This window comes from Microcebus murinus, chromosome 3 (genome assembly GCF_040939455.1).
Source record: "Microcebus murinus isolate Inina chromosome 3, M.murinus_Inina_mat1.0, whole genome shotgun sequence".
Classification (NCBI taxonomy): Eukaryota; Metazoa; Chordata; class Mammalia; order Primates; family Cheirogaleidae; genus Microcebus; species Microcebus murinus.
In genome coordinates this window covers 15,899,696-15,914,727 of record NC_134106.1, presented here as the reverse complement: position 1 = coordinate 15,914,727, position 15,032 = coordinate 15,899,696, and the positions used below count along the sequence as shown (strand labels likewise).

General features: G+C 42.7%; 1 protein-coding gene across 12 annotated transcripts in view; it reads left to right on the top strand.

The window, feature by feature from the left end:
- Nucleotides 1-539: 539 nt before the first annotated feature.
- Nucleotides 540-15,032, top strand: part of PUM2 (pumilio RNA binding family member 2) — a 97,204-nt gene continuing 82,711 nt past the window's right edge. For 4 of the 12 annotated variants that reach the window (XM_076000571.1, XM_076000570.1, XM_076000569.1 and 1 more), the window contains exon 1: nt 540-573. The gene's annotated coding sequence lies outside the window, so the exon portion shown is untranslated. Of the gene's footprint in view, nt 786-6,745; nt 6,838-15,032 lie in introns of all 12 variants that reach the window. The other 8 variants (XM_076000574.1, XM_012787725.3, XM_012787719.3 and 5 more) reach the window with 4 other exon arrangements.

The window sequence follows — 15,032 nt, the reverse complement described above, 5'->3', positions numbered from 1 at the left end:
AGTGACGGTCCACGCACAGGGAGCAACTTTCCTCCCCCACACGGATCTCCGTCGCCTTGGGGGGTGGGGACGTAAAGGTGAAAGCAAAAGGCCTGAATATGTCCGGGTCCTGTGGGTGTCAGAACCCCGGAAACGAAGTGCCAGGAGGACCCCGCGGTGGCGGCGACCACACCCTCACGGGCAGCTGGGGGAGAACAATGAGCTACTGGGAAGAAGCCGAGGGAGAGCAAATTCGGAAGTCGAGGCCTCAGGCGGGCACACAGCGGAACGCCGCGTTCCGGGACACCACGCCTGCGCCGTCCAAGCTGGGCGCGCGCTCCCGCGGGGCGCCGTGACCAAGCCCGGGAGGGCGGGGGAGGGCACGCCGGAGGGACGGCCGAACATGCGAGAGCGCAAAGAGCGTGCGCATGCGCAGAGCCCCCGCCGGCCCGCGCCCGGAGCGCGGGAGAAGGGACGCAAGCCATTGAGTGGAGCCGCGCCTCGGTGAGTGCTTCCCCTCCCCTTTCTCCCGGAGTGCTTTGCGCGCGCCCGGTGGGCGGGGGGAGGGGAGGTGGCGGTGGCAGCCATGTTGTTGTGAGTCTCTGTGTCTCACCCTCGGTACTTCGGTGGTTCGGAGGAGGAGGGGGAGGAGAAGGAGGAGGTGGGGTGGGGGGGGAGGGAGGTAGGTGGAGAGAGAAGACATTGCCGCCACCGAAGGCGGAGAGGGGGAGGACGGCCACGAGCGACGCCGTCGTGTGCCCAACGGTCGGTGTCCCCGGCTGAGGCAGCGCGGCCGCAGCAGCCCCGTAAGTCAGTCCGCGCTCGGCTCCTTTTCCTGTGCTTGGGCGCTGCAGAAGCTGGCTCCCTGGGCTTTGTGTGGCGGCCTCGGCGGGAGCAGACCGTCGGCGGGAGGCCGGCCGGGGCCTGCGGCGTGCCCGGGCGAGCTGCGGCCTGGGGCCCGCTCGCACAATGCAGGGGGAGGGGTGCCGGAAGGGGGTGTGCGCCGGGCGGGGGAGGGGGCGCCGCGCTCTCCCTTTCCCGCTTCCTTTCTGCCCCGCGCCCCCGCCTCGCGGGCCTGGGGCACCGACCGGGTTCGCCCTCCGTGTCGGTGCTCTTGGGGCTAGAGACCGAGCTGTGCGCCCGCTCCAGCTCTGGGGTTCGGAAAGTGGGGGAGAGGCCGGGTGGATCCGGAGAAGCGTGCGAATTGGAAGTGGGTGAAGAGGAAGGAGTGGGTTTATGAAAACAAGTGTGGGGCTTCTCCAAGGCCCGAGTGTGTCCAGGAAAACCTTGTGATAGACAGATGTGGGCATGAAAGAAACAGGGACTTGGGTTCGACTTGTTTAGGTGCCATTGGTAAGGAATGTTTTGTTACAGGAATAGATTTCAGTACTGAAAGAAATACATAAAACCAAGGACAAGATGAGCGGCTTCTAGTATTTTAGCAATAGTTTTGCATCTGAACTGGGTCAGATTTTGGGGAAATGATTTTTTTAAGGTTTTATGCCCAAACACGTGTGTAAAAGTTGGTGCTACTTCTGAGCACATAGCTAGAGAAAACGCACTTTTCTTAGCTTTTAATTCTAATACTTATTTAAACTTTTGGGGAAAGGAGTGTATTGCCGGCGTATTAGCTGCAATAAGACATCATGTCAGAACTTAGTACTTTGAGATTTTTTACTTGTTAAAGAAAACTGGTGACATTTTTTGGTGAAAGTTTTGAAGAAAAGCTCTAGAAAAACGCCTTTAAACGCAGAGAAATGTAATATCTGTGAAGGTATTGTATGTCAGGAAAACAGTTTTTTTTTGTTTTTTTTTTTTGAGACAGAGTCTCACTTTGTTGCCCAGGCTAGAGTGAGTGCCGTGGCGTCAGCCTGGCTCACAGCAACCTCAATCTCCGGGGCTCAGTGATCCTACTGCCTCAGCCTCCCGAGTAGCTGGGACTACAGGCATGCGCCACCATGCCCGGCTAATTTTTTTTTTTTGTATATATATTTTTAGTTGGTCAATTAATTTATTTCTATTTTTGGTAGAGACGGGGTCTCGCTCAGGCTGGTTTCGAACTCCTGACCTTGAGCAATCCGCCCGCCTCGGCCTCCCAAAGTGCTAGGATTACAGGCGTGAGCCACCACGCCCGGCAGGAAAACAGTTTTAATAAAGGAAGTTACCTGAGGATTTTAAAAGCTTGTTTAATGCTTAGATTCGTGTTTAATATGTGACTCTTCATCATGTGACCTTGAGTATTGGAGGATGATTTAAGGAATTCTGACTGGTAGTACTGTTAAAAATACCAGGATAATTATTTTTAACTGGTCGTTTCTGTTCTTAGTTTTCTTTCTTTTTTTTTTTTTTTTTTGAGAGAGTCTCACTCTGTTGCCCCTGCTAGAGTGCCCTGGTGTCAGCCTAGCTCACAACAACCTCAAACTCCTGGGCTCAAGTGATCCTCCTGCCTCAGCCTCTGGAGTAGTTGGGACTACAGGCATGCACCAGCCGCCATGCCCATCTAATGTTATATATATGTATTTTTAGTTGTCCAGCTAATTTCTTTCTTTTTTTTTTTTTTTTTTTGAGACAGAGTCTCACTTTTGTTGCCAAGGCTAGAGTGAGTGCCATGGCGTCAGCCTAGCTCACAGCAACCTCAAACTCCTGGGCTCAAGCGATCCTCCTGCCTCAGCCTCCCGAGTAGCTGGGACTGCAGGCATGCACCACCATGCCCGGCTAATTTTTTGTATATATACTCTTAGTTGGTCAATTAATTTCTTTCTATTTTTAGTAGAGACGGGGTCTTGCTCTTGCTCAGGCTGGTTTCGAACTCCCGAACTTGAGCAATCCGCCAGCCTCGGCCTCCCAGAGTGCTAGGATTACAGGCGTGAGCCACTTGCGCCCAGCTCTTTCTATTTTTTAAGTAGAGACGGAGTCTCACTCTTTCTCAGGCTGGTCTCTAACTCCGGAGCTCAAATGATCCGCCCATCTTGGGCCTCCCAGAATGCCAGGATTACAGGCTTGGCCCACCACGTGTGGCCTGTTCTTGTCTTTTATTAATATCCTTTTAAAAAATTATGTACTTCATGTGCACAGTCATAAATAAAAGATGGCATTTGTTGCAAGAATGTCTTTAAAATTCTGATTTTTGCCGGAATTGCATTGTGTAGAATTGTCTTGATGTCCTTGAGGGCAGGTTTTTTTTTTTTTTTTTTTTGAGACAGAGTCTCACTCTCTTGCCATGGGTAGAGTGCCCTGGTGTCAGCCTAGCTCACAGCAACCTCAAACTCCTGGACTCAAGCAGTCCTTCTGCCTCAGCCTCCCAAGTAGCTGGGACTAGAGGCATGTGCCACCATGCCCAGCTAATTTTTTTCCTATATATTTTAGTTGGCCAATTAATTTCTTTCTGTTTTTAGTAGAGATGGGGTCTTGCTCTTGCTCAGGCTGGTTTTGAACTCCTGACCTCAAGAAATCAACCTGCCTCGGCCTCCCAGAGTGCTAGGATTACAGGCGTGAGCCACCGTACCCAACCTACACTAATTTTAAAAATTAAAGTTATATTTCAGAAACCTGGCTTTTAAGTTCAGGTTATTTTTTGAAGTTCAGTGTTCTTATTTTCGCACAAGTCTAGCTATTTTCGAGTTACACTTGGCATTAGCAAATATAAGCATCTTCAAATAATTTAAGTAAACTGTGTTTAATTTTAATATATGGTTTTCTTTGCTTGTCTGAGTCCAAAGTTGTTAGGTTTTTCAGTATTTCAACTTTTTTTTTTTTTTTGCGACAGAGTCTCGCTTTGTTGTCCAGGCTAGAGTGAGTGCCGTGGCATCAGCAGCCTAGCTCACAGCAACCTCAAACTCCTGGGCTCGAGCAATCCTCCTGCCTCAGCCTCCCGAGTAGCTGGGACTACAGGCATGCGCCACCATGCCCGGCTAATTTTTTTTTTTTTTATATATATATCAGTTGGCCAATTAATTTCTTTCTATTTATAGTAGAGACAGGGTCTTGCTCTTCCTCAGGCTGGTTTTGAACTCCTGACCTTGAGCAATCCGCCCGCCTCGGCCTCCCAGAGAGCTAGGATTACAGGCGTGAGCCACCGCACCCGGCCTCAACTTTTTAAAGAAGCCTAAATTACTGACATTTAAATTGCTCTTATAAGGCTGTCACTTTACTAGACCAAATTTTCTTAGGCATTACAAGTACTGTCTATAAAATATCAAATACAGATTTAACAGTCTGTTATTTAACACAGATACTAATACTTCAATTTTGCTTCTCTTAAGTCATCCATATTTGTTTATAAATATTCTGTTGAAAGATAATTTGTATTCCTGAGTAGATACTTAATCCTAGTTAACATAAGTAATTATGGTCAGATTTGGGCCAGGTGTGACATCCAGAGAAAATTTTCTCAGTTACCAAGCTGCCTCTTTATAGACACTGATAGGGTCTCCATAATTTTAAGTGGAGATTAGCTCCTATCTCCTGAACTCAAGTTCTACATACTTTCTAATTTAAAGACCTTACTGAGTTTCTAAGACATGAAAATATTCTGTATATTTTCACCTTAAAGTTTATGGGCATTTAAAATATTTCTGAATATTTGAATCTCACATGGCTTTGTCTGACTTGCATTCACAGCTTGAGGCCATTTTACTAACAGGTGTGAGTAAGATAAAAACTGCACAGATAGCTGAGTTAAATTGGTTTGTGACATTAAGTAGATTTCTTGCTGTTTTTAAGAAGGTATTAAAATATAGTCTGACTTGCTCCTATTGTCCTACCTCCTCATTCTTTGTAAGAGGGAACTGGTCAAATATGGCTCAGCCCCTTCCTCTGTTTCTCTTTGGGAGTTTTCCCTCTGTAGAAAGCACTTAATTTTTTCTATTTCTTCATGAGACTGCCCTTTTCTAGAGGAGGACAGAAGTCCAGTGCTAACCCGTGACTGGGTTAGGATAATTATGGGGTATGGAAGCTGCTTGGCCTAGATCTGAATTATATCTTGAGTGTACCTTTATCAGTAGTAAAGGAGATACATAGATTACCATCAGTCTAACTCCTGTCTCAGTTCTGAATTTTGGTGTGGTGGAAAAAGGTTTCCTCAAACTCTCATTTAGAAGCTAATATTTTAACTTTTATATTTGGCAATATAGACAGAATACAATTTTCATTTAAAATTTATTGCTTTTGTAGTTGAAAAAGTGAACTTCTGGAGAGATATTTTCAAGCTTTTCCAGTGAATGAAACACTACACAATTATTATATAGGTAGATACATGATAACTTCTTTTTCTTCTCAGAGTTTTAGGTGGCAGTATGTTTAGAGACAAGTTAATGTTTTTGTCCATAGTGACTTTTTCTTTTCAGTAACTCAAGATTTGCCTAATTAAACATAAATATCACCTTCTAAAAGGTTGTTTTAATTCTTAATGAAATTAGAATTTTTTCTTCACTTTTTTTTTTTTTTTTTTTGAGACAGAGTCTCACTCTGTTCCCCAGGCTAGAGTGCCATGGCATCAGCCTAGCTCACAGCAACCTCAAACTCCTGGGCTCAAGCAATCCTACTGCCTCAGCCTCCTGAGTAGCTGGAACTACAGGCATGTGCCACCATGCCCGGCAAATTTTTTCTATATATTTTTAGTTAGCCAATTAATTTCTTTCCATTTATAGTAGAGACGGGGTCTTGCTCTTCTTCAGGCTGGTTTCGAACTCCTGACCTCGAGCAATCCTCCCGCCTCGGCCTCCCAGAGTGCTAGGATTACAGGCGTGAGCCACCACACCCACCCTCTTTTCTTCACTTCTTACTCTTACTATTCTCTTGTGAAGGGATAAAACATTTTATTTTATTTTATTATTTTTTATTTTTTTGAGACAGAATCCCACGTTGTTGCCCAGGCTAGAGTGAGTGCCGTGGTGTCGAGCGCTAGGATTACAGGTGTGAGCCACCGTGCCTAGCCAAAACAATTTATAGTACTGGGAAACATCCATATATGTACACCTCATGTGCTTTTCTCTGTAGCTGCCAAGTACAAAAAAGGGGAAGTAGTATGAAATATGAAAGGAGAAGGGAGAAAATGGGGTAGTTGAGATGTCAGAATGTTAGTTTGACAGCAAATGGGCAAGGGAAAAAAGGTGGTAATCACCTACTTGGAGCAAAATATATGTTTGGACCACAGTGATCTCTTCTCCCACAAATGTGTTTTCTGTAAAAGGTTTGGTTCCGTTGGCTATAAAATGACACTACTAAACCACCTCATCAATACTGCCTAGGAGGGTATAACCTGGAATTGCCTGCCAACATAACCTACAGTGTGGTGGTGGGGAAGGATTATTTACATTTTTTTTAGTCCTGAAAAAGATGCCAGTAAGCATATATGGCATCTGGTTTGAGGATAGTTCTTTTTGATTTCTGTTGTACACATGTCAAGGGTAGCAAGTTCTAGATCTCAAAGTGGTGATCCCTGATTTTAGGCACTATTTCTGAAAGACTTATTAAGGGGCTCATTGGGAGAAAGTCTTCACCCCCCCTTCCCTCCCTCCTCCTCAAGTTGGGAGAAAGATGCAATTGATCTTTTTTTTTTTTTTTTGAGACAGAGTCTCACTTTTTTGCCCAGGCTAGAGTGCCATGGTATCAGCCTAGCTCACAGCAACCTCAAACTCCTGGGCTCAAGCGATCCTCCTGCCTCAGCCTCCTGAGTAGCTGGTACAATAGGCTTGTGCCACCATGCCTGGCCAATTTTTTTTTTTTAGTTGCCCGTCTAATGTCTGTCTGTTCTTTTTTTTTGTAGAGACAGTTGTCGCCATTGCTGAGGCTGGTCTCCAATTCCTAACCTCAAGCGATCCTCCCGCCTTGGCTTCCCAGAGTGCCAGGATTACAGGCGTGAGCCATCACATCCAACCTTAGTGCCTTCATTTAATTTATAAATTATGTGGATCCTATACTAGCAAAAATAGGAGTACTCTAGGCTCTTGGGAAAAATAAATGGCTTGTCAGTTTTTACCAGAATTCTGGTTGAGAAAATAGTCATGGAGTATGGACATTTAGCCCATTTGTAGTCTGACTGTTCTAAGTTGTATCTTTTCATTAAGCCAGACTACCAGAAACCTGCACACATTTGAGGTTACATGCCTGTCGTGTGCCAGACTGTCCTTAGATGTTGGTGATACATGGTCCTTGTTCTTGAATTTATTCTGGAGAGAAAGAGTATTATTTATTTTTTTGAGACAGAGTTGGCTCTTTCCCAGGCTATAGTGCCGTGGCATCAGCCTAGCTCACAGCAACCTCAAACTCCAGGGCTTAAGCAATCCTTCCGCCTCAGCCTCCTGAGTAGCTGGGACTACAGGCATATGCCACCATGCCCAGCTAATTTTATATATATATATTTTTAGTTGTCCAGATAATTTCTTCCTATTTTTAGTAGAGACAGGTCTTGCTCTTGCTCAGGCTGGTTTCGAACTCCTGACCTTGGGTGATCCACCCCCCTTGGCCTCCCAGAGTGCTAGGATTACAGGTGTGAGCCTCCACTCTCGGCCGAGAGAAAGAGTATTAAACTCATGATTACAGTGTAGTACAATACTGCCACTGCTGTGGTGTTACAAGAGTGCTTTTAAGGCAGGTAGGTAGAGACTTCAGGGATAGGAAAAGCTTTCCACAAGAGATAAAGCTGAGTCTTAAAAGATTTACAGAAGTTAAATTAGTCAAGAGATAGGTGAAATGGCATTCAGCCAGATGGTTTGATATCTGTAGTTACCCTGATGAGGGAGAATGGCAGAGATTAAAAGTGCCAGCATAAACTCATGCTACTCAGGAGGCTGAGATAGGAGGATCACGTGAGCCTGGGAGTTGGAGGCTGCAGTGAGCTATGATGGCACCACTGCACTAGCCTGGGCAACAGAGTGAGACTTAGTCTTCAAAAAATGTTTAGATACACAAACTGGGTTTTACTTTTTTTTTTTTTTTTGAGACAGAGTCTCACTCTGTTGCCCAGGCTAGAGTGACATGGCATCAACCTAGCTCACAGCAACCTCAGACTTCTGGGCTCAAGCAATCCTTCTGCTTCAGCCTCCCAAGTAGCTGGAACTACAAGCATGCCCCACCATGCCCAGCTAATTTTTTCTATATATTTTTAGTTGGCCTATTGATTTCTTTCTGTTTTTAGTAGAGACGGGGTCTTGCTTTTGCTCAGGCTGGTTTTGAACTCCTGACCTTGAGCAATTCCTCTGGCCTCGGCCTTCCAGAGTGCTAATATTACAGGTACTTTTTTTTTTTTTAATAGTGACAGGGTCTCTGTCACCCAGGCTAGAGCACCATGACACCATCATAGTTCACTGCAACTTCGAGCTCCTGGGCACAAGTGATCCTCCCAACTCAGCTTCCTGAGTAACTGGGACTACTGGCTTGTGCCAACATGCCTGGCTAGATTTTTAAATTTTTGTAGAGGTAAAGTCTCTCTTTGTTACCCAGGATGGTCTTGAACTCCTGGTCTCAAGCCATCCTCTTGCCTCAGCTTCCCAAAGCGCCTGTGATAATAGGCATGAGGCACCACGCCTGTCAGGTTTTAACTTTTTTAAAACCCAAAGTGTCATGAAGGTATGGCTGAAGACATTTACTATAGTAGATATTGAATGTACATGTACATTTTTTATGTTGACCCTGAAACTTTTGGAAGCTTACAGATAAGACTAAAATGAGGATATTCTTTTTTTTTTTGAGACAGAGTCTCACTTTTGCCCAGGCTAGAGTGAGTGCTGTGGTGTCAGCCTAGCTCACAGCAACCTCAAACTCCTGGACTCAAGCAGTCCTACTGCCTCAGCCTCCCAAGTAGCTGGGACTACAGGCATGCACCACCATGCCTGGCTAAATTTTTTCTATATATGTTAGTTGGCCAATTAATTTCTATTTATAGTAGAGACGGGTCTCGCTCTTGCTCAGGCTGGTTTTGAACCCCTGACCTTGAGCAATCTGCCCGCCTTGGCCTCCCAGAGTGCTAGGGTTACAGGCATGAGCCACTGTTGCCCGGTCAGGATATTCTTTTAGGTGGAGCTTATTTTATTGAAAAGACATTTTTCTGTAATTTCTTTACAAGCCATGATACACAGTCTGTTTATAGGTATATGTATTAGGAAAAATCTAGAAAACCTAGTCTTGCTTATACATTATCATAAACATACCTATTCCCTTGAGGTAAGCTATAGAAATCACTTATTTTTAGTGCTTAGGTGTGGCATATTAGCTAATTCATTAAATATTTGAGTCTTTCCACATATGAGGCCATTGATTTCTAAGTTAACATGACTATAAGAACTATATAAATGTGATTAGTGATTTTATCATGTATATATTTAAATATTTTAAAAAATACAAGTAGCGTGTGGGAAATATTCTAGGAGTAAAGAACTACAAAAATTAAAAACGATGTGTATCCTTTTACCAGATATAAACACTATTAACAGTTAAGTGTAACTCTTATTCTTTCTTCTGTAGCCCACATATATATGCACTTGTGTAAAAATAGGACTATTTTTACAAAACTGGATGATAGAAACATGGACTGGTTTCTTTTCACTTAATATCCTAGAATACTTTTATAGTTTTCTCCCCTCCCTACTACAGTGTCCTTGATATTCTGTCTTTTTTTTTTTTTTTTGAGACAGAGTCTCGCTTGTTGCCCAGGCTAGAGTGAGTGCCGTGGCATCAGCCTAGCTCACAGCAACCTCAAACTCCTGGGCTCAAGCAATCCTGCTGCCTCAGCCTCCCGAGTAGCTGGGACTACAGGCATGCGCCACTATGCCCGGCTAATTTTATATATATATTAGTTGGCCAATTAATTTCTTTCTATTTATAGTAGAGACGGGGTCTTGCTCTTGCTCAGGCTGGTTTCGAACTCCTGACCTCGAGCAATCCGCCCGCCTCAGCCTCCCAGAGTGCTAGGATTACAGGCGTGAGCCGCCACGCCCGGCTGATATTCTGTCTTTTGACGTTTCTTGTAATTAATTAATGAACACTGGCATAACCAGAACAGTTGACAAAGTTGTGTTAAAATTTTTTCATTACTAATTTTGATTTAGAGGAGTTTTAAAATCTGATGGGTAGCCGGGCGCTGTGGCTCACGCCTGTAATCCTAGCACTCTGGGAGGCTGAGGCGGGCGGATTGCTCGAGGTCAGGAGTTCGAAACCAGCCTGAGCAAGAGTGAGACCCCGTCTCTACTATAAATAGAAAGAAATTAATTGGCCAACTAATATATATATATAAAATTAGCCAGGCATGGTGGCGCATGCCTGTAGTCCCAGCTACTCGGAAGGCTGAGGCAGAAGGATTGCTTGAGCCCAGGAGATTGAGGTTGCTGTGAGCTAGGCTGACGCCACGGCACTCACTCTAGCCTGGTCAACAAGCCAGACTCTGTCTCAAAAAAAAAAATAAATAAATAAATAAAATCTGATGGGTAAACTATTATTAATACTGCAAAATACCAATTAAATGCCATGAAAATTAAGAGAAAGATTGGTGTGGGTTTTATACAGAAAGAGGCATTTGAGCTAAATTTTGTGGAGCTTGTGGAATTTGCCAGTGAAAACATAAATGGTAAAGAACTGTTCGGGGGGCTGTTATATAATGTAAGCAAAAGGAAGACTGGAGAGGGCCAGGCATCATGGCTCAAGCCTATAATCCCTGTACTTTAGGAGGCCAGGGAAAGAGGATTGCTTGAGGCCAGGAGTTCAAGACCAGCTTGGGCAACATAACAAGCTCTGGTTTCTACCAAAAAGAAAAAGAAAAATTAGCTGGGTGTGGGTGTGGTGCTGTGCTCTTGTTTTCCCAGCTACTTGGGGATTACTTGAGCCCAGAAATTTTAGGCTGCAGTGAGCTGTGATTGTGCCATTGTACTCCAGCCAAGGTGACAGAAAAACAAAAGGGGGTCTCAAAAAAAAAAATGAGGAAAGAGCTTTATTTATTTATTTTGAGACAGAATCTTGCTCTGTTGCTTGGGCTAGAGTGCCTTGGCATCAGGCTCACTCACAGGAACCTGAAACTCCTGGGCTCAAGTAATCCTTTTGCTTCAGCCTCCCAAGTAGCTGGGACTATAGGCATGCACCACCATACCTGGCTAGTTTTTTATATATATTTTTAGTTATCCAGATAATTTCTTTCTAGTTTAGTAGAGACAGGGTCTCACTCTTGCTCAGGCTGGTCTTGAACTCCTTACCTTAAGTGATCCTCCTGCCTCAGCCTCCCAGAGTGCTAGGATTATAGGCGTGAGCTACCACGGATGGCCAGAAAGATCTTTTAGAGAGTTGTATAATTAACATTTAGTTGAGTGATGGCTTATGCTTGCTTGGTGTGAGAAAAAGCATGGGGCTTTTGGAGTCTCAGTAGTATTGAGTTCTCTGCCATTTTAGTAGCTTTGTTTATTAAAAGGTAGGGAAGTTGACCACAATGGCCTTGATTTGTGTAGTAGGAGTATAGTACCTACTTTGCAGGATTGTTGTGAGAATTAGATATAATGTGCCTAATATATCTCTGGCATAAAAATGGGTGTTCAATAAATTCTGTTATTCTCTTTGTCTTTTGGTTTTTGGATGTTTTTTTTTTTTTTTTTTGAGACAGAGTCTTACTTTGTTGCCCAGGCTAGAGTGAGTGCCGTGGCATCAGCCTAGCTCACAGCAACCTCAAACTCCTGGGCTCAAGCAATCCTCCTGCCTCAGCCTCCCGAGTAGCTGAGACTACAGGCATGCACCACAATGCCCGGCTAATTTTTTCTATATATATTAGTTGGCCAATTAATTTCTTTCTATTTATAGTAGAGACCGAGTCTCACTCTTGCTCAGGCTGGTCTCGAACTCCTGACCTCGAGCAATCTACCCGCCTTGGCCTCCTAGAGTGCTAGGATTATAGGCGTGAGCCACCATGCCCTGTCCCGTTATTCTCTTTGGGGGAAGGTTGTCTGATTAAAAATTAGTCCAAAATTTTACTTATATGGAAATCAGTTTTTAGGAAAAATTTTCATAACACTAGTCAAAAGTATGATTGAGGAAGTAATAAGCCAAATTAAGTTCACATAATGATTTGGACCCTAAGTAAGTTAACCTTGAGGAAAGGAGCCACCTTTAAAAGCTACGGTTTATAAATGTTTTGTTTAAAAAAGAAACAATTTTCTTCCAAATCATGTACCTATCTCCTTCACGATGCAGCTTGAATACCATCTGCTTCATGTGGCTTTCTGTTTTCTTTGTTTGCAGTAGGTGCAGTGAGTGCTCAGTGATGATGTTCATTAAAAACAGTCCAAGGAGGATGATTACCAAAGAAAATGTCATAAGCATAAGTCACTCTCTCTGTGTATTGACTTACATTTAGGTGGCTCAACAAGGTTTTTTTTTTTTGTTTGTTTTTGAGACAGTCTCGCTTTGTTGTCCAGGCTAGAGTGAGTGCCGTGGCTTCAGCCTACCTCACAGCAACCTCAAACTCCCGGGCTCAAGCAATCCTTTTGCCTCAGCCTCCTAGCTGGGACTGCAGGCATGCGCCACCATGCCCAGCTAATTTTTTCTGTATATTTTTAGTTGGTCAATTAATTTCTTTCTATTTATAGTAGAGATGGTGTCTCACTCTTGCTTGCTCAGGCTGCTTTCGAACTCCTGACCTCCAGCAATCCAGCCCGCCTCGGCCTCCTAGAGTGCTAGGATTATAGGCTTGAGCCAAGCCCAGCCTCAACTAGGTTTTTATATACTTTTATTGTGTTTGTACTTGGTGCAAAAGGTAGCTATAGCCTCCAGGTATAGAAGACTGATTTGGAGAAGTAGCTCCACTCAGGCATTTTGTGTTGGTAAATGTCCTCAGCACTACAAAAATTGAGGAGGAAGAGCCTTGTTCATTATCTTATGATTAAAATGAACATTTTGTATTATATATGAAGGCATTTGTAAATTCATAGTCGCTGTCCATATACTAGCTGATTTCATGATCTGAATTCACATTTCATAAAGTATGTTTTTTTTCATTCAGTAAATATTGAGGTTTTTTTTTTTTTGCACCAGTGCAATAGTGAGTGAGAAGGGGGGAAAGTAGTAGAACAAAAAATTCAATCTGTAACTGACTGTGAACAATCAAGTGAGATAACTCACTTCCTTGGGACCAGCCAATATTGAACATTAAGATGGTTAAGACACAGACCCTAATACCTTTTACCCCAGAGATTAATTTCTACTATGGCTTTAAAATGTAATTAAAGGATTATGAAAATGTGATGATTCATGTCATGTGGTGGTAGAATGTTTTAATACTACTTATTGTAGCTCTAAATACTTTTTCTTCACATATGGTAAAGAATTGAATGAGAAAATATAGTATTAATGATATAAATATATTAATGCATTTTCTTGATTTTTTTACATAAGCTGTCAGCTTTTTGGATTATGTACTAGTAAATATGAAAACTGTCACAGAACTTATTCAAGTTGTTACTTGAGGTGTTTAATCTATTTTACTCACATAATTAGTAAAATTAGCTAATGTTAAAGTGTAGAATGAACAAAATAAGACTATCTTTTTTCTGTTCTAGGAAACAGTCATAACATCAGAAACTAACTTTGTAATTTAAATTTATCTCAAGATTACATGGGTCTTGGTCATAGAAAAGTTTCTATGATGTGTTTTCTGTGTTAGCAAATTCTAATTATTAATATTAAAGGAATTTACATTGGGAGGTTTCAAACCTTAATAACGCAGACCAAGAAGACCTGAAGACAGAATTTATACCTCAAGCAGTACAGTGTGCCATAGCTCCTGAATACATTTTCTTCAAATAGTCAATTCAATATTATATAACCAGTTGCTAGTAGGCTCTGTTGCTTGTTAGAAGAAAAGATTGTTTCTTCCTAAGATCTAACCATTCAGGGTAAAGTCATTAAATTCATGTCCAAATTCTAACTTTTTCATTGCCCTTTGATGACACTAGCATTTGTAGCTGCTACAGATAGCAGATTGACATTTTATAAAAATTTTGAAGTCCTGCTTACTGGTGTATGTGCAACCTTCTCCCAACCCCTTTACCTTTATTATTGCCAATATGGAGGTGATGGGAAGAGAGTTGAAAATGTTTATTTCTGCCCTATTATCTTGCCCAATTTCTCTTTCCTCGGGATTGAAATAAACAGTAACACCTTAAACTGAAAAACTGAGCCTAAGTCTTGCTGCGTGAGGTTGTTGGTTGTTTTTGTTTGTTTGTTTGTTTTAATTTTTTCCCTGTAACTACCCTTGTCATTGAAAGATAATAAAATTACCTTCATTTAGTTGTGATCTGAAATCCCCATTCGTTTTAAGGGGAAAAAATATGCCTGGTGTAGTATAAGTTGAAAGGTTGAAAGCAAAGCCCTCATGTTTAACTTTTACTATGCTTTTATTGGGGAGTGGATTATTTTCATTTGATTTTTGTGGAGCAGTCAAGAGAGTAAATGCACTAGAGTAGAGGTCAGAAAACTATGGCCAGTAGGCCAAATCTGGGCCATCATCTGTTTTTACATGGCCTACTGTGTAGGAATGGTTTTTACATTTTTAATTTGTTAGAAAAAATTAAAAAGAATAGTATTTTGTGACACATAAAAACATATGAAATTCAAATTTCACTGTTCATGAAGTTTTATTGAGACACATCCATGATGGTTCATTTTAGTATTGTTTACAGGTGCTTTTGTGGTACAGAAGCAGAGTTGAGTAGTTGCAACAGAGACTGTATGGCCTTGCAAAGCCTAAAATGTTTACTGTGTGAACCTTCACAGAAAATTTTTTGACCCCTGCACTTGGGGCATGATTCACTCCAGCAGTTAGAATGTATCCACAGAGCCATGAGATCTTTCAAAATTATCCAGTTACTTAATGATCTCATCTATTTGGACCACAGATAAAAACCTGTAAGTAAGCAAAAAAGGGTGTCAGTAAAGCTCCTATACTTTACTCTTTTTTTTTTTTTTTTTTTTGAGACAGAGTCTCACTCTGTTGCCCAGGCTAGAGTGAGTGCCGTGGCGTCAGCCTAGCTCACAGCAACCTCAGACTCCTGGGCTTGAGCGATCCTCCTGCCTCAGCCTCC